Here is a 25,172-nt window from a genome sequence, read left to right as displayed (position 1 = left end):
AGCAAAGGGGCACACTTCCTTAAACTGAATGTTTGGTGTTAATGTGATTGGTAAAAATTCCCACTGCTAACCTTTAGACGAATAGAGCTGAAGAAGCAACTGTATCCCGGACACTCATCTCCCTCTCCCCCGCACAGCATTTGACGATCCAGTGCAGGACTGTGGTCAGGAGGGGCATCAAGGGGTGACGGAGACATGCGGGCCACCTAGCTTTACCCACACAAGTGATCCCCCCTCATATCTCTAGATATGTTATAATTCCGTAGGTACGGATGCCCTTTACTGTATTGTATGTGCGGATGTGTTTACCAGCTGACGTTAAGTTGAGATGGGAATGGATGCCCGATGAGTTGGGGATGTCGGTGTGGGTGGTGGGAGGGAGGATTTGCCTAGCACAGTGTCCATCATTTATCGATAGGCGACCAAACCTGATATATGCCTACCGTTCATAAACTTTAGCTATGATACCTGGTCCTATGGTCTCTTGTTGCCTGTACACTTACAGATTTCTCGATGTAGGCTAGACTCTATTGCATAACATGGAAAGTACGGGGGCTGAACAACCCATGTAAAAAGCGACAGGTGCTGGGGTACCTAGATAGCCATAGTGCAAGAAACTCATCTAGACCCGGCCACTGACCCCAGTTTTGCTGCTAAATGGGCATTGCATTGTTGTTTCTCTATTCTAGTCTTCTTAAAAGACACACGCCATTTGTAACAGGGTACACCCTGCTAGACCCCCAGGGTCGTTATCATCTAATGTGGGGATGGCTGCGTCCCCGAAAGTACCATTGCCAATTGCTATGGCCCCAACATTTACGACCCCCTCTTCCTCCCCACCCTATGAGGCAAAATACTTTAGGTGGGCTCCACATATTTACACTGGGGAGGGGACCTTAACATGACAGTATCCCCTGCACTGGATAGGTCCCACTCAACTACATAACACTACACCACCATGCATAAACACTTAGCGGGTATTATAACTGACAATTATCTCCTAGAGGCATGGAGCTACTTATACCCGAAGCCAGGGAAGGCACACATTATTCTGCTGTACATTCCTAGTGATCCCGAATGGACTATTGGTTCATATCTATAAGGCATTGGGAACTGGGTGGACATGGTGACGCACTTAGCCAGGACATATTCAGACCACTGACCAGTGAAGCTGGAACTATCGCCACCACTAAGCAAACCATCTTATGTAAGGTGGAGGCTAAATCCATTGCACTACCGGATGCAGTATTTAAATCTGAAATTGATCAAAATATCCAAGATTTTTTCAAATGCAACACTGGCTCTGTCTCTAGTCTTACCACTGTATGGGAGGCTTTTAAAGTCACCATCAGGGGATCATGTATAGCTAAAGTAGGAGGTATTTTAAAAGATATTCATAATTATCTAAGCCAATTAGAGGCAGATATTAAAACATTAGAGCAGGAGCTCTGTGTCACAACAGATGAAGGTTCCAAAAGAACCGCACTAAGGGAAAAAGTAACAGAATATAATGATGCTGATCGGGAAAGTAAATTCCGTAATAAATACCACGTGGCGTGTCAATATGGGGAGGGAACTCACCCAGGGAAAGTGATTGCAGAATATGTAGAACATCCTAAATTCTACAATTATGTAGCAGAAATCCAGGACCCGAAGGGGGAGACATGCAGGAACCTCTCTGGCCAGCTACGCATCTTCCCAACATATTATAAACAGTTATATAAAACACATAGACAACAACCACTAGATCTCCAAACCTACCTTAAATATACTGCCTTGACCTGGCTGGTTGGGTGATTCCCAGAGGGAATTCTTGGGAGCGGAATTGGAGGTTGATGAGATTACGGCAGCGATCATGCAAATGATACCTGGCCGTATGCAGTTTTCCATGAGGTTAAAGAGAAGGGACAAATCCCTCCCACGATGAGAGAGGCTATGATCACATCCCTATTGAAACCAGGCAAACCATCTAATCAATGTAAATCATATCACCCGCTCTCACTGATCAACTGCAACACAAAAATCCTTGCCAAGGTCCCATCTGTCAAGTTAAACGTGTTGATGGACCAACTGGTACTACCGGACCAGTCTGGCTTTATCCCAGGCCGACCAACGTCCCATAATCCTAAGACCCTCTTTGCAGTTCTGCAAAATATTGACCCTGACTGTGCCGCAGTGGCAGTGTTCCTCGATGCACTAAGGCATTTGATTCTGAAGAATGGGATTATCTCTTGGGAACTTTAAGGTTTATAGGCATGCCTCAGGAATTTCTTGGATCGGTAGAATTGCTGTATTGCCAATCCACCGCCATTGTTCTTCTCAATGGTGCACGCCCCCCCCCCTTCACCATCACTAGAGGTACAGGCCAGGGCTGTCCCTTATCCCACATATTATTTGCTCTGGCAATAGAACCGCTGGAGGCAAAAATACAGCAACACCACAAAGAACGTACATTGATATACCTGTTCAGGCAACATTTCATTTCGCTTTACGCAGATGATGTCACACTTTATTTCAGCGATCCACAGAATAACCTAAACCCATTGCTGTGAGAAATTACAAAATTTGGGGAATATTCAGGCATACATTGATTGGACCAAATCATCAATTTTTTCCACTGACTGAAGCAACAGAACCACATGCACTTGATTACCCTTTGACATGGAACAGTGAGGGGGTCAAATACCTAAAGGGTCAAGATCACTAGAGACAGGGATGAACTAATGAGTTCCAATCACGGGGATACACTGGAGACAGTCACAGACTCCATCACACGATAGATAGCTATGTCTCTATCCATGGTAGGGCTTATCTCATAGGTAAAAATGATACTGCTGCCTAAGTTTCTCTACCTCTTCACTAACATACACTACAACCCCAGGAAATCATTTTTTAACACACTTAAAACACAGACCAACCATCTGGTGTGGGGTGTCAAGCAAGATAGGCAATGCTGGGATACCTTGACGCTAACTTTGTCACAGGGCGGGTACGAGGTTCCGGATTTCGAACTTTATTACCACTGTGCACAAGCGCACTATGCTGCATACTGGTTTTACCCGGATCACTGACATAACCTCGACAGACCGAATATCGACTGTACAAAATATCGACGAAAAATTATCGACTACAAAATTATCGATTGCCTATACTTAAACAACAAAACACAAAAATATCGAAACCACATTATCGACTAAAAAAAACAACGACTACTACTATATCGACTAACAACATTATCGATTTCTAAAACATCGATTATCACATCTTTAAATGAAAAACGGACAAAATATCGAATACAAAAATATAGATAGCACATTTATCGTTTTTTTAAAATATCGAAATTACTACATCCTTGAATAAATCACTGTATTATCTTAAAATGTAGTCATACTATTCATATTTATTCACTAATTGTTTCTAAAAAGCTATAAAACATACTATATATTTTCCTAACATTTATAACACAAAATAAATACAAACATACATTTTATAATACATAAACTATGTTTTGAACAACTAAACATTTCTTACTGCAAATTATATATATTCCTCCACTTTAAAAATATAAAGATAATATTACCTATACAAAATAAGGCCTTACACATTAAATAAACGTTAATTGGCGTCACCCATATAAGGAAAGCAATTAGTATAACAGGTTAAAAAATTCAATTCCACGAATTAAAACAGACTATCAATTTAAACAACCAATCCTACTTCAGAAACTATTAGACTAATACTATATAAACAAGATTACAGCCTAAATCTCCTAACTAAAGGAAGACGAAACTCTGCAGGATTTCTGAAAGAAAACGTATTGACTTCAACATAAAGACAGCTACACCTATATAAAGTAAGTACTACTACAATATTTTCCATCGAAAATGTAACTCTCAAACCTCACACCTATGTTTAAAAGCCAAATACCTAAAATATATATATTTTTTTACTATTTATCCTACAGACAAAAAGAAAATACAGAAGACCTAGACAACACCTGGACATCAAAAGTTAAATATAAATAAGTAAGTATATAATTTAAATGTAACTTCAACATTTAATAGATAGGTAACTAAATAGAAACTAGCAAAAAACCTCTACCAAAATATCATAAATAGTTCTAAAATATTTGTACACATTTTCTCTACTTCCACAGGTACCAAAATATATACACAGAAAATAACAGTTTGAAGAACATCAACACCTGAAAAGAACTACTTGAAATCATAAAAAGATTGACAGGTAAATCAGAAATGTGTTAAACTGTATTATTAGAATACAACATTATTTTTTGAACAAATGTAATGACATTCTCTTTTAATTACCTCCTAACACTACAATACAAGCATGACTGAAGGAGCTAAATTCATTTATTCACAAAAAGGGAAAATGCTTCTTTGTTACATGGGATATGTCTACACTCAAGAGAAACAAAAAGATTTGAAAGTTTTTTGGAAGTGTACGAAATATTATGCCAACAAATGTTATGGTCGAGCTATAACTCAGGAGACTACTGTTACTTATACTAAGGAACATAATCACCCACCCAATGTAACAGAAATAGAGATTAGACAAATGATAGATTCCCTTAAAGAAGCTAGTACTAGTACTGATCAACCAACAACTGCTATTCTAAAACACCATTTAAGTGTACTTCCCCAACATGCTTCTAGCCAATTACCATCTATCGATTCCCTAAAAAAAACTATAGCTAGAAAAAAAAGAGCAACATGCACTACTCCTCCCACACCAAAAACTTTTGAAGAAGTGCAAATTCCCCCTGAACTCTCTGTAACTCACAATAAAGAAGATTTTATACTCTATGACAACAAATGTAAAGATAAAAGAATTATACTGTTTTCCACAGCAAACAACATGACTAAACTTACCCAATGCCAAACTTGGATGATACTTTTTCTGTATGTCCCAAACCTTTTTATCAATTATACACTATCCATGGTCATTTCCAAAATGCTAATATTCCATTCCTTTATGCCCTTCTACCAAACAAACAGCAAGCTACCTTTCAAGAAAAACTAACTGAAGTCAAACAACATACTAACAACTATTTTCCACAAAAAAATATCATTGAGTTTGAAAAAGCTATGATAAACACCATCCTTAAAACATACCCACACACAGCAATACAAGGTTGCTATTATCATTTTAACCAATGTATCTGGCGACATCTACAACAATCTACCTTGAGTATCCAATACGCCACTGATAGCACTTTTGCTTATCAAATAAAAAAACTCATCGCCCTAGCCTATGTTCCACTGACAGATGTAACTGAGCACTATAACTTGTTAATAGACAGCCCCTACTATAAAAGAAACGAAGAAAGACTAAGCCCTATGCTTGACTACTTCGAAGACACATGGGTAGGAAGGCTACACAGATCAGGCCATAGAAGACAACCCAAATACCAAATAGCTTGGTGGAATGTCTACCTTAGCACACTAAATAAGGAAGCAAATACCAACAATGCAGTTGAAGGATGGCACAATGCCATCCAAGCAACTACAGGCCGAGGAACACCTACCCTTCACAAATTAATACAATCCTTACAAAAAGAACAGAGTTACCAGGAGCTCCGAATGGAGCAATCAGTAACTTTGATCGGATCTAAACTCACCAAAGAAAGGAAAAAAATGTATAACACACTCCAAAGTCAAGTTACCCTCTATCCAACTAGCAAAGGACTAGACTATCTATCAATGATTGCAAAAACAATTCTTTAAAACATAACATAACTATACACGTGACATTAAGCTTTTTTTTTTGAAAATCCTTAATTTTTACATGTAACAATTTGCAATTAAATTATCAAATACATAATATTAACATATATAAAATGTATTTAGATAATGTATTTACAAACAGTTACATACAACGTAACTAAAGCAAAAATTAAAACAGTTTCCCCACCCATAAAAAGTTTACTAAAAAATTACCTTATTGTTGCACCTTCAAACGTAATCCAATTCCAAGCAATCCATACGACACCATAGCAAAAACCCATTCAATCCATGGAAGCCCCCAAAAAAATGCAAAAATACAAGCAAATCCATAGCGACTCCTCTCTAATGTAATACACACGATATACCATGGAAAACCCGAAAATAGTAATTAGTTACAAAAAACGCTCCTGCAAAACGTGAAAACCAAAACATTTGTGTGCTAAAATAAGAGTATATAATACTCGTCACACAACTCTGATCGAAAAAGAAGGACCTCCTCAAAAACAGTAAAACGCGACGATAACCATGAAAAAATAAAATACATACCCACCCACACAAAAACACCCATACATATATAAAAAGACATATTTATACACCAAACATATTATCTTTGTAACATTTAAACATATTAGCTCACGTCACACACCTACAACTAAAACGCGGTAAAAATTAAATATCGTACACTCTACCTAAAACCGAAAACACAATCTTCTCTTAATAACCCTATATACATAAACTTAAACACACCACACATACACTAACACTAACTTCATTAACTTATAAAATACAATACCTACCATCTTGCTGTGTGTTGGGCTGGGCAGCAGTTCTTGGACCCTCCTGTGGATTCCTGTTAACAGCGCTGCAGCTTGCCGCACCCGCTTCGCGGGTGCCGCTTCGCGGGTGCCGCTTCGCGCTCAGGGCTGTGGGCTCAGGCGGCAGGACTGTGCTGCGGATTGTGTGGGAGACTCGGAGTGTGGCAGTTGACTCAGTGGTGGTGCGCGGCAGAGACTCCGTCTCCCAGGAGTCCCTGCACACCCAGGAAGATCGTGGACGCGCCCCCTGATAGCCACGCCCCCAGCCTGTCCAGGTGGATATAGTTGGGCTCTCCCTGTGAGCCTGTGGGACACCTACCATCTTGCTGTGTGTTGGGCTGGGCAGCAGTTCTTGGACCCTCCTGTGGATTCCTGTTAACAGCGCTGCAGCTTGCCGCAGTCGCTTCGCGGGTGCCGCTTCGCGCTCAGGGATGTGGGCTCAGGCGGTAGGACTGTGCTGCGGATTGTGTGGGAGACTCGGAGTGTGGCAGTTGGCTCAGTGGTGGTGCGCGGCAGAGACTCCGTCTCCCAGGAGTCCCTGCACACCCAGGAAGATCGTGGACGCGCCCCCTGATAGCCACGCCCCCAGCCTGTCCAGGTGGATATAGTTGGGCTCTCCCTGTGAGCCTGTGGGACACCTACCATCTTGCTGTGTGTTGGGCTGGGCAGCAGTTCTTGGACCCTCCTGTGGATTCCTGTTAACAGCGCTGCAGCTTGCCGCAGTCGCTTCGCGGGTGCCGCTTCGCGCTCAGGGATGTGGGCTCAGGCGGTAGGACTGTGCTGCGGATTGTGTGGGAGACTCGGAGTGTGGCAGTTGGCTCAGTGGTGGTGCGCGGCAGAGACTCCGTCTCCCAGGAGTCCCTGCACACCCAGGAAGATCGTGGACGCGCCCCCTGATAGCCACGCCCCCAGCCTGTCCAGGTGGATATAGTTGGGCTCTCCCTGTGAGCCTGTGGGACACCTACCATCTTGCTGTGTGTTGGGCTGGGCAGCAGTTCTTGGACCCTCCTGTGGATTCCTGTTAACAGCGCTGCAGCTTGCCGCACCCGCTTCGCGATTGCCGCTTCGCGCTCAGGGCTGTGGGCTCAGGCGGCAGGACTGTACTGCGGATTGTGTGGGAGACTCGGAGTGTGGCAGTTGGCTCAGTGGTGGTGCGCGGCAGAGACTCCGTCTCCCAGGAGTCCCTGCACACCCAGGAAGATCGTGGTCGCGCCCCTGTTAGCCACGCCCCCAGCCTGCAACGCCCCTTATTTCAACAGCCCGCCTACCGTCTCGCGGGACGCCGAGCGAAGCCCGAGCAAAGGGCGGGCAGTCTGTGGCAGTCAGGGGCTGTCAGAGGCTGGGCTGGGCCCCGTCTCTTTCATTCGGCTGAGGGCCCAGGTCGGTTGTGTTACACTGTCCAAAGGCATTCCTTTCTATTATGTCAACCCGTTCTGGCAAACTACTTAGGTCTGAGGGTGAAAGGGGTGGCGTGGTTGGGAGCCCAGTGATCGGAACTATGGACCGCTTCATTACGAGAGTGGTGGCGGTCATTGACAATGAGATCGCCATTTCTGAACGCCGACTCTCTGAGGTCTATCTCCCCTCTAGACGCTCTTCTTTGGGGGCTGTAGCTCAAGTCTTATCACCTGCTAGCGTGAACACTCATACTGTTTCCCCTGAGGTCTTGGAGGCCTCTGCAGGTCTTCCCCAAACGGAAGAAACTGGTAGCAATAGAGACAGGTTAGAACACCTACCTGCGCTCCTAGTTAGTGGTGTTGTGGAAGTCTGTGGCGCAGAGACAGTTCCTCCACCTGTGCCCCCGACCACAAGTCCTACCCAAACAACATGGTCAACTTCACAGGCTCAAAATATAGTAAACCTAGTGGAGGTACCAGCAGTGCTAGACTTGAGTGGGCAAAATAAAAGGGCCAAAAACAAAAGGGCGGCATGCGCTAGGAAGGGTAGGCCGATGACACAGGCTAGGTTATATAAGCAACCGAGAAAAGTTATTGAGCAGGGCATGAGGGACGCCAGAGGGACGGTTTTAGCAGATAAGGTAATGGTGGAGGGGGGTTCCGTGGATGCTCCCATGGGTAAAAACAACTGCCCGCCCCCTACTAGTAGTGCAGTTAATGCTTCTTCAGCTTTTGAACAAAATGTGATTGATAGGATTATGGAGAGGGTAAATACCCTCTTTGTGCCGTTGCTGACTCAGGTTAAGGGTTTGGGGACTCGAATAGACAAATTGGAGCAATCAACCCTTGACGGCTTCTTTTCACTCAAATCTATATTTAAACAGCATTAAAGAGCGAGTGAGAACCAGGCCATGGATCCATGTGAAAGTGTGCCCCCGGTAATCCCCGCGCAATCCCAGGCAGACTCTAATCATTCAATCAGGGCAAAGAAGGTAAATACTGGCAACATACAAGCCCCGGTGCCTAAAATCCCTCCCCTAATAAAAGTAGGAATCCATCATAAGGGAACGGTAATATCTACTGAGATCACCAAAGGCACACTTAAACCAACACTCCATCCACTGCCCTTGGTAACCAGTGGGACGACAAAGGTTAGCCGAGCCCCGGGCATACAAGACAAAGGCAAGGGAGTATCTACAGAGAAGGCTGCTAAAACTGCCCCTCACTATGTAGCCCTGACTACAACTACAACGGTCCCCCACAAATTTACGCGGCGGACTCCCCCAATTAATTTACCTCCTGATTGTCAACCCTTTGTTGGTGTCCTAATAAACGTTCCCCCACTGAAGGAAGACCAAGTAGAGAATCACCAGTCCCTCAAGAACAAGTGTGTTCATTGGCTAAAACTAAATAAGCCAATCCCGAATGGCCTAGATGGGCTAATTCTCAGCGTCCGCAGAGTAGGGTGGATAGGCCAAGGAAAAAAAACACAGGAGGGGGATTGTGTAATCATAAACTTCCAAGATCCCAGATTGGTGAGTTCCATCTGTGGCCCTTTAAAAAATATGGATGAGGTAGGGGTTAAACTAATGGACCTAACCTTTTTCTATCCTAGGACAATTGTAATGCAACCTCGGCTAGGCCCTAGTACAATTGACCCGGGCCAAAACTGGGACCCACGTGCGATTGGGGGTCTGGGATATAACGGGTCGATTCCCCCGCGGGTGCCTAGGAGTTGTTGACTGGAGGAGGGCGATATGAGCGAGACTATATTGCCCGGCAGGGCCACTGCCATTAGGAAGGGACTAATGACAGTAACACCACCCCGAATACTCTCCCTGCCAAGTATAGGCGCCATGGGAATGGCAGACTCTCTGCCCATTCCTTTGGAAAGTAGTTTGCCTGTTTCCCTTGTTTCCCCTATGAGGCCCATGGACAGGAGCGTCCTTGCGGTCTGCGACGCACCAGCTGTGACGGACCGGAATTTCAAGGTTTTCAGTTGGAACGTCGCAGGGATCGCAAGAAATCTGGTCCTTCCAGACTGGAATGCTTTGGTTGACGACCACGCCATATGCATTTTCCAGGAGACCTGGAGTTTGGTTCCGGCACATAGGGTGGGTTTCTCATCCTACTTTGTGCCGGCCCAAATCTCAGATTCGGGGAGAGGACGCCCTTCGGGAGGTTTGCTTATTTGGGTGGCAGCTTCCCTAGACTGTGGAATAGAAGACCTTCAGTCAGGATGCCCAGATATCCAAAATATTATCTTGAGAGACTCTAGGGGTCGCACAATCTTGAATATCTACAACGTATATGCCAGAGGGACAAAGGGCGGGAGGAAGTCGTCTGTATTAGCTCTCCTAGAAAGCCTCCTTAGTTCAACTCCACACAAGTCGTGTACCCTGGTAGCGGGCGACATGAACTGTACGTTCGAGCCCTTGGGCTCGGACGTTGCCTTAGAGCAAGATGAGGAGGATGCGAGGTTAGGGATCCCAACCTTGGAGATTCCTCCTATTAGGAGATGGTCACAGGTGGCGTTGCAGTTATACACCCTGAGCACTGAATTTAATTTAAGGGCAGTGAATGGGAGGACGATTTCAGATAGGGGGGGGACACACACTTATAATAGACCAGGACATACTTCTAGAATTGATTCTATTCTATTAGATATATGTCTGTGGAGTAAGGTGAGGGATATGATTGTCGTACCCACGGTCGAAAGCGATCACAATCAGCTTTCTTTAACCATGACTCAGTGGTGGTGTCCATGAAGGGGACTATCAACCCTATAGCAACTCCCCCAGATGAGTCGGTAGTCTCACTATGCGGAAGGCGCCTAAAATGGGCTAAATTGGTCATGTCGGAAGAAAAAGTTGGAGAAATATCAGCCCTTTTAGATCATGCTTTGACAAACCTGGGGAATATCCCGGAAGGGGTGGGTAGGGCATGCGAGGTCTTCACCGCACTAACAGAGGCATTGCTACTGTGTTTTCTATCCCTCCGAGTAAGCCAGGGAGTAAAGGAGGTGAAAAGAAAGCTGGCGGGTGGTATACACAACTGTGTAGGTTAAACAAATCTAGACTTGTTGAGGCAGTGAAATCCAAATCCCACCCTGATATATTGGAAGCAAGGAAGGTGTATAGCAGATCCCTTAAAATTGCTAAAAAGGAGTGGGAAGAGAACTTTTGGGAGGACTTACTTGTTGCTAGTAAAAGCAAAGACCCGAGGGGCTTTTGGAATCTTGTAGGCTCCCGTAATAGGCCTGACGAAGCTTTGAGACCCTGTAATATTCCCCCACAAAGCTGGGTCAAACACTTTGGGGCCCTATATCTCCCGGCGGACGGGGCACTAAACGTTAGGATGCTCCCCCTACTAGTATCCGAACCTCATGGCTACAACCTCTTTACACCTTTAGAGATTGAAAAGGTGATTGGGTGTGTAGCCCCCCGGAAAGCAGCAGGCCCAGATGGATTACCGGGGGATCTCATGCGGGCATATCCAGTGGCCTGGGGAGGGGTTATTGCGGCACTCCTTAATGATATTATGAAGGGGGGGCCAGTGCCCGAGTCCTGGAAAGGGGCGGTGGTGGTCCCAATTTATAAAAAAGGTCCTAGAGAAATCCCGGGGAACTACCGCCCCATAAGCCTCATAGACTCCACCCAAAAGATAGCAGGCAAAGCTATCCTTGGTAGGATTCTTCACTGGGTGGAGGAAAACAAAATATTAACAGACTTTCAGGCAGGGTTTCGGGCGGGCACAGGGGCTATTGAGCAGGTGTTTAGGTTGGCACTCCTTGGGTGGAAGGTGGTGGAACTAGGCAAGGGCAGTCTATATTTGGCATTTATAGATCTAAGGGCTGCCTTTGACCTAGTTCCCCGGGAGGAGTTATGGAGGGTACTTTATGGGTTGGGATTGCCCCCCTACATTTTGTCCCTTCTTATTAGCCTACATGAACACACCTTTGCTCAGGTTCGTTGGGGGAGAAATGGAGAGATAACTGAAAAGATTCCAGTGTCTCGAGGTGTGAGACAGGGATGTGTCCTAGCGCCCACCCTTTTTTCTTTATACGTCAATGGGGTGGTGGATTATCTCCAGCAAGATCCAGCCGATGCTCCCTGTCTAGGGGGAGTGCGGATCCCAACTTTACTTTTTGCGGACGATACGCTTCTGATTTCTAAGACTCCGCAAGGCCTCCAAAAGCTGCTTGCCCGTTTTCAGAATTTTTGTGCTTTAAGGGGCTTGGAAATTAACGTAGACAAAACAAAGTATCTTGTTCTAAACCCTCCAAGGAAATTGGGCCGCCCGCCAACTCTTAACGCCGTTCCTTTGGAAAAAGTATCCGAATTCGACTATCTCGGAATTCGGATTACGGACACCATGAATTGGTCATCCCATATTGCTAAGATGGTCTTGAGTCATAAGAGAGTGGGAGGGGCCCTCCTGAGGGAATTTCGAGCTTCACCAAGGAGGTCGCTTGCCCCCGCAATTGACATCTACAAGGCCAAGGGAGTAACATCAGCCCTATACGGGGCAGAGCTTTGGGGTCATTGCTGCCTGGAATCCTTGGTAACATCAGAGAGTAAGCTCTTGAAATCTCTAATCGCCCTCCCTCCAAGCACCCCTACAGTGCCTGTGCTGCTGGACACTGGGTGTAAGAACATCAAAGATCAAGCCCGGCTCCGACCACTCCTGCTATGGGCGCGTATTTGGAGGGTTGAAGAGTTAAAATCTTATGCTGAAGAGCTAGCAGAAATAATGAACTTGGGTGGCTGGGCGAAGATCAAGTGGTTGGTATCTACGAAAAAACTTTTGGAGGATATTGGGCTAGGGGACTGCTGGATATCAAGATCGGCTCCACCAAAAGATGTTTTGAAATGTCTCTACTGGAAATGGGTTGCGGATCAGCTAGTGTCAAATTCTAGACATTGTAAATCTACAGCTGCCTTCCTATTAATTAAAGATGTTGTAGCCTACGAACCATATTTGGACTTAATTACCCTGGCAACGGATCGAGCATTGTATTTTAAATTCAGAGTGGGTTCCCTTCCAGTTGGTGCCCTGGTGTCTAAGTGGAAATCGGGTGCCCACACGTCCCCCTTTTGTGCCTGTTGCACCACGAGGACAGAGTCTATCCCGCACATATTGTTTGAATGCCCGGACTGTGCTAAACCAAGGGGCTTGTGGCTGAATCCCCTTTGTCGTAATATGGGCACGCATAGTCATCTGGTAGCTCTTCGTATCCTCATGACGGACACTTCTCCTCCCATTGTCTGTGGCGTAGCCAAATTTTTAAAGCAGTTTTGGTTGATTCGTTGCAAGAGATTGTCAATAGCGGTTTAATTTGTATTTTAGTTAATTTATTCTGACATCATATGTCTTTTTATAGTTTTTAATTGTACACAATACTGTTCTTAATGTTTTTTCTTTCTAGTTTTTAAATGTTGTATTTGTGTACGCTTTCAAGATATCTTGCATATCGAATAAAAGCTTCAACCACCACCACAAAATACAATAAAAACAAACTTACCCTCTCTAACGCGAAGCAGCATCCAACCGCGATCTGTTGAAGCACCAAGTAAGCCTAAATAACATTACGCGGTTAAAAAGTAGTCCCTGTATACAGCAAAAACCTCAATTATTTCTATATTTCAACACTTTAAAAAAATACACTGAGTATTACATTAAGTGTAAATAATTATTTAAATTGTAGAAAATTATTTCTTAAATATTCATTACTTTCAAATAATTATTCAACTGTTATCTGTTACTTTAAATAATATGTTATTATTTATATATACATGTTGAAAATAATCTATATGTTAAACAAATGTGAATATATAACCTTGTTACAAATAATTTGTTTATAAAAATAGCTCATATTAGTTTAAACATTATGTATGTATTAAAAAATGTATTTGTGTGTTTATCTATGTTAAAATTAATATTATAAATATGTTAAATATTCATAATATTAATTTGTAAAAAAAATATGATAACTTTGTAAAAAACAAAAATGTTACTGTTATAAAACAAATATGCATATTTATCTATGACAATATATTCAATGTCTATGTGAATAACATAATTGTTATTAAATGAAAAGTACATTTTACCAATTTGTTTCTTTAATTAATTTAATTACAATATATGTGAATAAACATATAAATATTTAAATATCATTTATTTGTTAAAAACATATATATGCACTTCATATATTTTTTTGGATAATAAAAGCTGTTTACTTACAATTTTCAATAGAAATAAAAAATACATCTCTACTTACAATTTATTTAGTATATGTTAATAAACTGTTTTTCATTTATTCCATTTAACCCTGTGTATGTTTCCTTCTTTATTATTCTATATGATTATTAATTGCATATGAAATTTTCTATTTAAAAATGCATTTTAAATTTTAATAAATGTAAAAATGTATTTATCTTTTAACTACTACAATAACAATAATTATCATTAATACAAAAATTTTATATGTAATTTTAAAACGTTATTATAGTATCCTATCAATAATAGTTATTTGTATTAAAAATGTTTTCTTATTTACACAGCACCAATTATAAACTAACAAAACCATACTACACATTAAAACCATACAAATTACAATTCCCACTTCACCAATTGTAAACTCATGGAAGGTGCTGGACACTGAACCCATATTAATTACTATTCCCACTCCACCAAGTATAACATCAGGGAAGGTGCTGGACAGTGAACCCATACAAATTACTATTCCAACTCCACCAAGTATAAACGTAATTTTTACCCTGTACCCCTGTACCCAAAAACCCCAAACTGACCCTGAACCCTAAAAATACCCCTTTACCCAAAAACTGAAAACTTACCCTGAACCCTAAAAATACCCCTTTACCCAAAAACTGAAAACTGAACCTGAACACTAAAAATACCCCTTTACCCAAAAACTGAAAACTGACCCTGAACCCCAAAAATACCCCTTTATCCAAAAACTGAAAACTGACCCTCAACCCTAAAAATACCCCATTACTCAAAAACTGAAAACTGACCCTGAACCCTAAAATACACCTTTACCCAAAAACTGAAAACTGACCCTGAACTCTAAAAATACCCCTTTACCCAAAAACTGAAAACTGACCCTGAACCCTAAAAATACCCCTTTACCCAAAATCTGAAAACTGACCCTGAACCCTAAAAATACCCCTTTACCCAAAAACGGAAAACTGACCCTGAACCCTAAAAATACCCCTTAACCCAAAAACTGAAAACTGACCCTGAACACTAAAAATACCCCTTAACCCAAAAACTGAAAACTGACCCTGAACACTAAAAAAAAACCTTTACCCAAAAACTGAAAACTGACCCTGAACCCTAAAAATACCCCTTTAGCCAAAAACTGAAAACTGACCCTGAACCCTAAAAATACCCCTTTACCCAAAAACTGAAAACTGACCCAAACCCCTAAAAATACCCCTTTACCCAAAAACTGAAAACTGACCCAGAACCCTAAAAATACCCCTTTACCCAAAAACCCAAAACTGACCCTGAACCCTAAAAATACCCCTTTACCCAAAAACCCAAAACTGACCCTGAACGCTAAAAAAAACCCTTTACCCAAAAACCCAAACCTATAACATTTTTAATATAATTATATACTTACAAATACTTACGTTGTGATGGTATGCGTTGTAAAAGTACCTGCGTTCTAAATAAAATCGTTGTAAATACATGCGTTATAATGGTATTTGCGTAGTAACATTTTCGTTGTAATGGTAGTGCGTAGTAAAAGTTGTGTGGTAAACGTTGTATACCGTTAAAAAATATTATTATTTCCTTCTTTATTATTAAATTACTTCCCACTCTATTCCCCTATAAACCCACAACCCGCTACAGGAAATTAAAATTTTAATTTTACATAATTAGCAATTTATAAATAAAATTAAATTAATTACCAATTAAATTATAAATAATCAACAAATATTTTTTATATAACAATTAATTAAATATTACTAACAATTAATAAATTTACATATTTAATGATTGATAATAAAATTACTTCCCACCCTATTCCCCTATAAACCCACAACCCGCTACATGACATAAATTATTTAAATTAACATAATTACCAATTAATCAATTTAATTAAATTATGTACAAATTAATTTTTATATAATTAAAAAATGTTATTTAATTAACTTTTAATTAAATATTACTACCAAATCATAAATTTACATATTTAATTAATTATAATTAAATTACTTCCCACCATATTCCCCTATAAACCCACAACACGCTACATCACATACATAATTTAAATTAGCATAATTAGCAATGAATCAATTAAATTAAATTAATTACCAATTAAATATTATATAATTGAAAACTATTATTTAATTAACAAATATTTAAATATTACTACCAAATAATAAATGTACATATTTAATTAATTATAATTAAATTACTTCCCACCCTATTCCCCTAAAAACCCACAACCCGCTACATGACATAAATTATTTAAATTACCATAGTTACCAATTAATCAATTAACTTTAATTAATTAGCAATTAAATTTAATATAATTTAAAAATATTATTTAATTAACAATTATTTAAATATTACTACCAATTAATAAATTTACATATTTAATTAATTATAATTAAATTACTTCCCACCCTATTCCCCTAAAAACCCACAACCCGCTACATGACATAAATTATTTAAATTACCATAATTACCAATTAATCAATTAACTTAAATTAATTAGCAATTAAATTTAATATAATTTAAAAATATTATTTAATTAACAAATAATTAAATATTACTACCAATTAATACATTTACATATTTAATAAATTATAATTAAATTACTTCCCACCCTATTCCCCTAAAAACCCACTACCCGCTCCTAGAAATGATTATACTATTTGAATACATTTTTATATTTATTAATTTTTTATAATTTTTTTTTCAATATAAATACATAAAAAAATATCATATATTTAATCATGACTGTCGATAACACAACTTTCGATATTCTTAAAACCGATATTTTGACTTTCGATATTTTTTAACTACTAAAAATAACGATATTTTTTACTATCGATATTACTTACTCGATATTTTTTCCAATCGATATTTTTAAACATACATGAAAATCGATAATAAATACATCGATATTACTTACCTCGATATTAATGCCATCTCGATATTCTGGAGTCGATATTATGTCCAGTCGAAAATAAACACTCGATATTTAGACCACACACCGTTTTACCCACCCCCTTTATGCTGCACCTTGCAGTCGAGATAAGCTACATGACCCCTGTCCCACTCTCAGGCTTCCTATCAACCCCCACTAAGGAGCGGGATCAGGACCCCGCCACAGTTGCATGCACGAATACGGCTACGAGAAAGATTGCTACTAAACTGGACAAAACAATACTCTACTCTCCCAACTTACCACTAATTTACCTTCCAGAGCTCCAGGTTACTTATGAACAGCAATGTAGATCAATGTTGGAAAAAGCCCAGATGGGTGGACCTATATGTAGGGGGACACTTCCGTTCCAGGGAACAATTCTTTGGTGCTACCACGCCCACTCCCATGGACTTATTCATGTTTGTCCAACTTTGGCAAACCGTAAGGGCGGCCACGCTGACATTTCCACTCAAACCACCCACTCTCCCACCGCTTCATGCGCTCCTGCAAGCTGAGCCGCCTCAGCATGTTACCCTACTCATTATTATTATTATTTCATAACTTTATTTCGATTTCACAAAGAAATCATAAAAGTATACATCAATATAAAACACCAGCTACAATAAAACCACGATACATATTTACATAATTCTAATTTTCATAAACATTTGCTGATTTTCATAAAACATTCAGGGTTTCTAATAGCAAGCGCTGATCAAAAAAGGGTAGGAGAGTTGATAGTACCCTTACCTAGGGGATATTTGTGTAAGGCTGTTAATCTTGGTGGGGGAATAGGTGGGGTACTCGGATAAAAATCATACAGATCCCAGACGGAGATGGAGCCATCATTTTCATGGGGCAAGGAGGACCGTAAGTAGGGGACTGTGTGCCTGTCCCTAAATTTGACTAGAACTAGGTCCCCGGGAATTTCTTTAGAAGATGACCCTAACCAGCCCACCCTTCTAACGCTCAGGATACCACCGTCTTTGTTGGGTGGCAGGGGTCTATTTTTTGATAACCAAAACAGGACCTTGTGCAATAGGTCCTGGTGTCTTTCAGGTTTCCCATGGATGGGTGCAGGTACTCCTGCAAGAACGAGCACAAAGGGGGCGGCTTCTGGAGGCAAATCTTTACAAGCTGCTCTGTTAGGTTCTGCTCTAGTAGCAGAGTAATTAGATAACGCAGGTTTACGAGCAATTTTGGTGGCAGTTGGAGGTTGTCTCTTGGGAGGTTGTCTATCGGTAAAGACATTTTTTGTGGTATTGCTCACAGATGTATGGGCGATTTTGGTAACTATGTGAGGTGGGCAGTTGGGAGGTTTACTTACAGTTGGAACAGTTTTTGTAATGTGGGGCCCTTTGGGAGCAGTAGGGAGAGTAAAACAATTAGATCTATCAATCTTTGCGGGAGGGAAAGAATTGGCTTTAATGATAGTCTCTAGGCTTGTCAACCTGTCCCCTAAGATGTTGATTTGGTCAAGCAGGGGAGCTATTACAGATCTTATCATCAGTTCAAACTGGGGCAATAGTTGCAGACAAGGGGATGCTACTTCGTCATCCAGAGCTTCAGCGCGCATTTTAGGTAAGATAGAATTTATGGCAGGTGATGAGGGATCAGTACAGAGTTTTTGTATTTTAACTTCTGTTTCGTATTCGTTAACCCCTTCGTGCTTCCTTTTCGCACTTTGGCAATGTGACAGTCCACTAGCTTGGCTGCTATCCTCCTTGGGTGATAGGCGTGGATCGCAAAGAATATCTGCGCAATGGTCGATAGTAGAGCCTTTTACAGGGGAAGGGGCTATAACAGGAAGAAAATTAGTCCCGCACAAAGCATTTAGTTCCTCCCAGTAAGACATTTTTTCCGGTCTGACAGGGGTTTGTGGGAGGGTTTGAATTGGATCTAGAAGTTGACGCCAAGCATCAGTGTTTGTTTCGCTGATAGTGCTAAGGGTTCTATGCTTTTGAGTGTATGTGTCCATTTCCTGGCCCGGGCATCGTTTTTGAATGAAAATTGGATAGGCCCCCTTGGATGTCATGATTTATATGATGTGACTATGTTGGTGAAACAGAAAGTCCATGAGACTTCTACGAGTGAAAATAGACACTATACCTTCTCTTGTGGGGATGACAAGGGGGGTGGCCCGTCCCCGTCCTCCTCGTGCCGCTGAGGGCCGAAGAGGGCCCGCCCTTTGCCCGGGCTTAGCTCGCCGTCCCGCGAAGCGGGGCAGAGCGCTGTTTATGGCGCCTCCTGGTGCTGCGGTGCGTCACAGAAGCTGCGCCGCCGCTGTGGCAGCCGGGAGTTGTGGTCCCGGAGCGGCGGCGCTGATCCCTGCAGCTGGTGACCACTGGCGGTGGCGGCTTCGGTGTAGGGCTTCCTCTCCCTGCCCCCGGTAAGTGCTTTGCAGGGCAGAGCGCTGTTTATGGTGCCTCCTGGTGCTGCGGTGCGTCACAGAAGCTACCCTACTCATTTATCATCATACACAAAAGGCAGCCACGCCACATGTACTGAAAGCCCGCTCGAACTGGGAGGCTGATCTAGAAGCACAACTGACGGACAAACAATGGGAGTTCTGCTGCACACAGACAGAGGCTTTCACAACAAATAGTAGGCTTAGACTAATTCATTATACATTTTTACATAGATTATACTATATCCCGGCCAAACCCTATAACTTTAAGCTCAGAGAGGATGATAGATGCGCCAGGTGTGGCTGTGAGGGGGCCGGATTCCTCCATTTGGCTTGGCAATGTCCAGCAATTTTTGATTGATGGCAACAGGTATTTGCACTTATGGCACGGATGATTGATATGCCGTTACTTACAATTATCCCCTGCTATGGCTTTGCTGGAGTGCATATACGAAATTGATACTGTATATAAAAAATACCTAGCACTGGGGTTCCTGATCGCTAAGCGCAAAGTCGTCTGCAGGTGGGGACAGACCGTGCCACTAAATTCAAGGACCTTACCACTTGGCAGGAACAATCATTCAACTATGCAGATCAACTAAGTTCTGCTTCAAGACCAAGGGACATATGGGGCCCCCTGAAATCATACCTCCTCTCAACAACAGAAGAGGTGGAAGACACCCCAGATGACTCTGAGAGTTGTAAAGTGTGAGGAGGTGAGAGCAGTGCAGTGGTGTCTACGCCTAAGACGGACCAATAGACAACTGTGTGGCCACCATGCAATGGTGGGAATAGGCAAATGAAGTTAGTTGTAGTAATTATGATGCCAATAGCCGCAGATATCTGTCAACGCGTGCCCTGTGACTTGTACTTCTAAGGTACACATCCTAACTAGACCCGAACGTTTGTTAAAGTTTATAGTTTATTACACACAATGTAAACTGGTATTGCACAATGTACTATGAGTATGTTACTGAAAATGACAGCATTGTGTAAGGTGGGTGTTTGATCCTCGCGTTGGGGAATGTTTTTCTTGCACTTATCTATATCGACCTATAAACTCAATAAAATAAAAAAGAAGGGGTGAAAGGCCGCCCCTAAGAGACTGCACAGAATGACCACAAATTTGCCTACGATCAGTATCAGCATCGCAACAACAAGATGGCTTTCAGAGTACAACTCAAGAGTGGGGCTAATGGTCGAGTATTTGTCGGTTGTTGCAATATACGAATATTAAAATAATTTCTGAAGCTCTTTAAACACTGTAGATATTGTTATGGTTATTATTGAAAAAATGCTTCGTTACCTGCACAGTAGGCCTACATAAGTATATGCATGGCTGATGTGCCCTAAGTGTTTTGGCGTTTCTCTGCAGCGAGTGATACTGCCGCAGAAAACTTCAGAGAAAAGAGCCAATGGGACACTTCATCTGATTGACCATAGATACCATACAGCATTTCAGGATCTTGGACACAGGGGAACCATTTTAATAAGGTGTGTGCACTATGGGGTAATTTAGTTACCAAGCTAAATCAATTACCAACATGAAATAAAATTTCACTTGCAATTAAACAACATATATTTATATTAATCTGCCCTGCATGGAGAATAGACTTGGGTGTAAGAATTACCTTGGCAGGAAACCAAAAGAATACAAAGCGTTGGTTGACCTACAGACTAGTCATGGGTTGGTAGATGTATGGAAGGAGACCATGAAGGCAGATCCTGGCTATACATATTTGTCGGCCGGCACAAGGTGCATGTCAGACTTGATTATTTTTTTATCTCAAAAAGTATGATTAGATATTTGCATATTTCGAAATTCCCTAGGGTCATTTAGGATCTCAGTCCTCTTGTCTTAGAGCTCCAAATGACCCAGCTCCCAAAAGTGGAGCATTTTTGATCATTTGAAAGGGCACGTCTCTTAGACCCACAATATGTGAGCTATATCCAAGCATGGATTCCCCAGGTTTTTTTTTTACAATCAGGGCAGTGCACAGCTCAGTGTTGTATGGGATAAGTTCAAGGCCTGCCTTAGGGGAGAGACACTGAGGTACAGCGTAGAATGACAAAAATAGGGAAAAACCACTAATCGAGGGGCTTTATTAAGCCTTACCTAAAGCTGAAATAAAACTGGTCGATACAATTTCTTCTGGAAATGAGTTTGATATGGCACTCTTGGAATTGGCAAATGCTAGAGCAAGGACGGTAGATCTATCTGTAAGAAAAAGCTGCAAACAAGTTTCTGGTTTGGCGGGAGAAAGTCTACAAGTATTACGAAAAGGTAGGTCAATATTTGGATTTTAGAACAAGATTTATGACTGTGGGGGGACAGATAAGGGAAGTAAGTGATCCACTGCTTGGGGTGAAATCTGATCCATGTCGGAACAGAAATTCCCCTTTGGGTGAATAACTCTACCATAGAAACTTTCAAACACAATCAAAACTCTCAAACACAACACTTAATTCAAGGGGGAGCAGAGAGGAAAAATAAAGTTGAAAGGTTTATTCAATTAAGTTTAAAAACATCAATACACCATTAATAAAATACACAATTTATACAGAATAAAAATACAGTTACAATTAAAAAGGGGGTGGGACACAAAAAGTAAGGAATAAATAAATCCTATTGTCATGAGATAAATACAGTAGTCGAATCGTAATCACAGTCTGACATCCAAATAATTTTTACAGTCAGAATAGTTACTCCATGGACTTAACGTATTTCAACTAAAAAAAGTGCATCGACGCGTTTCGGTGGGCATATATTTTAAAAGCCAACACCTTCTTAAGGATATGATATTTGAATCCCACAATTATATATAATATATCTTATCAGGGATCGCACAGGACCTCGCACTCTTCAAACTGTCACTGCGATGCCACAATAGTGGTTATCTTAAAAAACGGTCAGACAATGCAAACCGTATGTCCAGTTTCAAACAAGCAAAAACAATTGGAGGTACCCCTGGTTTTGTGCAACAGGGAGGGGGATTAAACAGTAGAAATATCAAAAAACCCTGTCTCCGAAAAACAGCAAATCGCTGATGTGAAACCTACTAGGAGTGGTCTGGGTCAGGGGGGTCTATTATTTACCAATCTGTAGGCTGTACGTGCCAGTTAGTACCATTACAACCTATTAGAATGAACTTTTGAACACACTTGAGTATACCAAACAAGAAGAGTTTTGTATGTTAAAAAATAATCAATTGATGATTTATTCACCTCCCAATAGGGTTACAATCTAGCATGTTATCACAATGTTAAAAATAATTAAAAAACTCATAACTTCAGTTATACAGTCATATATATAAAAAAGTCAAAATTTAATCAAAAAAACAGTCGACGCAGCGTTTCGGTGCTTTTTTTCTTTTTTCACACCTTCTTCAGGACTTTACAACATTTTGACTCCATTGTTTTCTGTATTTAAATCAGAAATGAAGCATTACGAAAAAATCCACATGAATTTACCAGCTACTCAGGTTTGTTGATATCCTTTGAGCTCTGGGTCTAGTCACCTCTGTATTGTATATGCACGGAGGAGCCACCATCAATTCGGGCAGTAATTCGGGCAGTACTTCAGAAGGTGTTGATTACACAACCTTTATTGCGTTCTTGGCTGTTTCAAAAGTGGGCATAAACGGCAAGTAGATAGTGCACAGCCTCACTGTCAGGGTTTCTCTCTTCAATGGTCCAAGGCTCTCGTATGTCGTAAGTGGCCTCCCTGCTCCTCCGTGACGGCGTCTTCCTGGGAATTCCCAGGAAGGCCGAGAGCCTTGGACCATTGAAGAGAGAAACCCTGACAGTGAGGCTGTGCACTATCTACTTGCCGTTTATGCCCACTTTTGAAACAGCCAAGAACGCAATAAAGGTTGTGTAATCAACACCTTCTGAAGTACTGCCCGAATTACTGCCCGAATTGATGGTGGCTCCTCCGTGCATATACAATACAGAGGTGACTAGACCCAGAGCTCAAAGGATATCAACAAACCTGAGTAGCTGGTAAATTCATGTGGATTTTTTCGTAATGCTTCATTTCTGATTTAAATACAGAAAACAATGGAGTCAAAATGTTGTAAAGTCCTGAAGAAGGTGTGAAAAAAGAAAAAAAGCACCGAAACGCTGCGTCGACTGTTTTTTTGATTAAATTTTGACTTTTTTATATATATGACTGTATAACTGAAGTTATGAGTTTTTTAATTATTTTTAACATTGTGATAACATGCTAGATTGTAACCCTATTGGGAGGTGAATAAATCATCAATTGATTATTTTTTAACATACAAAACTCTTCTTGTTTGGTATACTCAAGTGTGTTCAAAAGTTCATTCTAATAGGTTGTAATGGTACTAACTGGCACGTACAGCCTACAGATTGGTAAATAATAGACCCCCCTGACCCAGACCACTCCTAGTAGGTTTCACATCAGCGATTTGCTGTTTTTCGGAGACAGGGTTTTTTGATATTTCTACAGTTTCAAACAAGGCCGTGTGTTTCAAATAATACACAGTATAGCGGGTTACGTAGTAATCCCAGCCGCCTCGCATGCACAAACGCCAGCGAACTGAATACTGAAGTGCGATCAGTCAGAGCGGGCGCCTCAGATGGTATGTACATACCATATGAGGCGGACATACGGTCACAGGGACGAGATGCCCAGGTGTAAAGATTTTGCAACATAACTAGTTCATATTCTGGCCACCTGCTCTATGTTAGAAACCCCAAAATCAGGGATTAATAAATGTTGGCAGACAAACTGGGGATCGTTATTGTTTTACCTCCACTGTGGATTTTGTTAGGGGTTGATGATGAGATAGCCCCAGCTAATGTTCAACCCTTTATGTTTGTAGCTATGGCTGTCTATCAAATCTGCTTGACAACAGCCCGGCTTGCCTCTTCTCCTCCAGTGTTTCCTCAATAGTTTACACGTCTACTGTCTATTTATCATCTGGAAAGGGCTATCTACTCTCGGAAACGTAGGAAGACATAGGAACAAATGTCAAGAGTATGGCTTCCCCTTTGCAATTTTAAAACTCTAGTATGATCAGGAGTAGTAGCTGAACTCCCACTTGATTATAAGGAGCTGAGATGCTCAGGATTCTTTTTTATGTTTTATTTTTAACTTTCTACTAGATGATTGATGCTGCTTATATATGTATGTACTTGATGCACTTTCTCCCCTTCTCTACAAAAACATGGTTTCGTTATCTATTTAATAAAACGGTTAATAGCTAGGGAAATTGTCTGCTTGGGGGCAGAGGGTCATTATTATTATTACTATATTATGGTGTAAAATCAATACAAATATTTGTTTTTAAAGGATAGCAGACGTCTTTAGGGTCAGCTGAATGTGTCCCGGTCTCAGCATTGCCACCAGGAACAGTTTTGCATATTTCACTGGGGCCTGCTCAAAAATAGCCGTAGGATTCAGGATGTGGCTGCATCTCCCTCATACCCTGCAGTGCCTTAGAGCTCTAATATTCTCAGCCCATCATTCATGGGTGGACCATGAAGGTTTAAAAAGAACATCTCTTGTCACACTATCATTTTTATAAAACCCTGATATTTATGAGTCTATACAATGGTGTTCATGTTACATTAGATGTGGTGAGATCGTGCCAA

This window comes from Lissotriton helveticus, chromosome 1_1, assembly GCF_964261635.1.
Source record: "Lissotriton helveticus chromosome 1_1, aLisHel1.1, whole genome shotgun sequence".
Taxonomy (NCBI): domain Eukaryota; kingdom Metazoa; phylum Chordata; class Amphibia; order Caudata; family Salamandridae; genus Lissotriton; species Lissotriton helveticus.
This window is presented reverse-complemented; position numbering follows the sequence as displayed.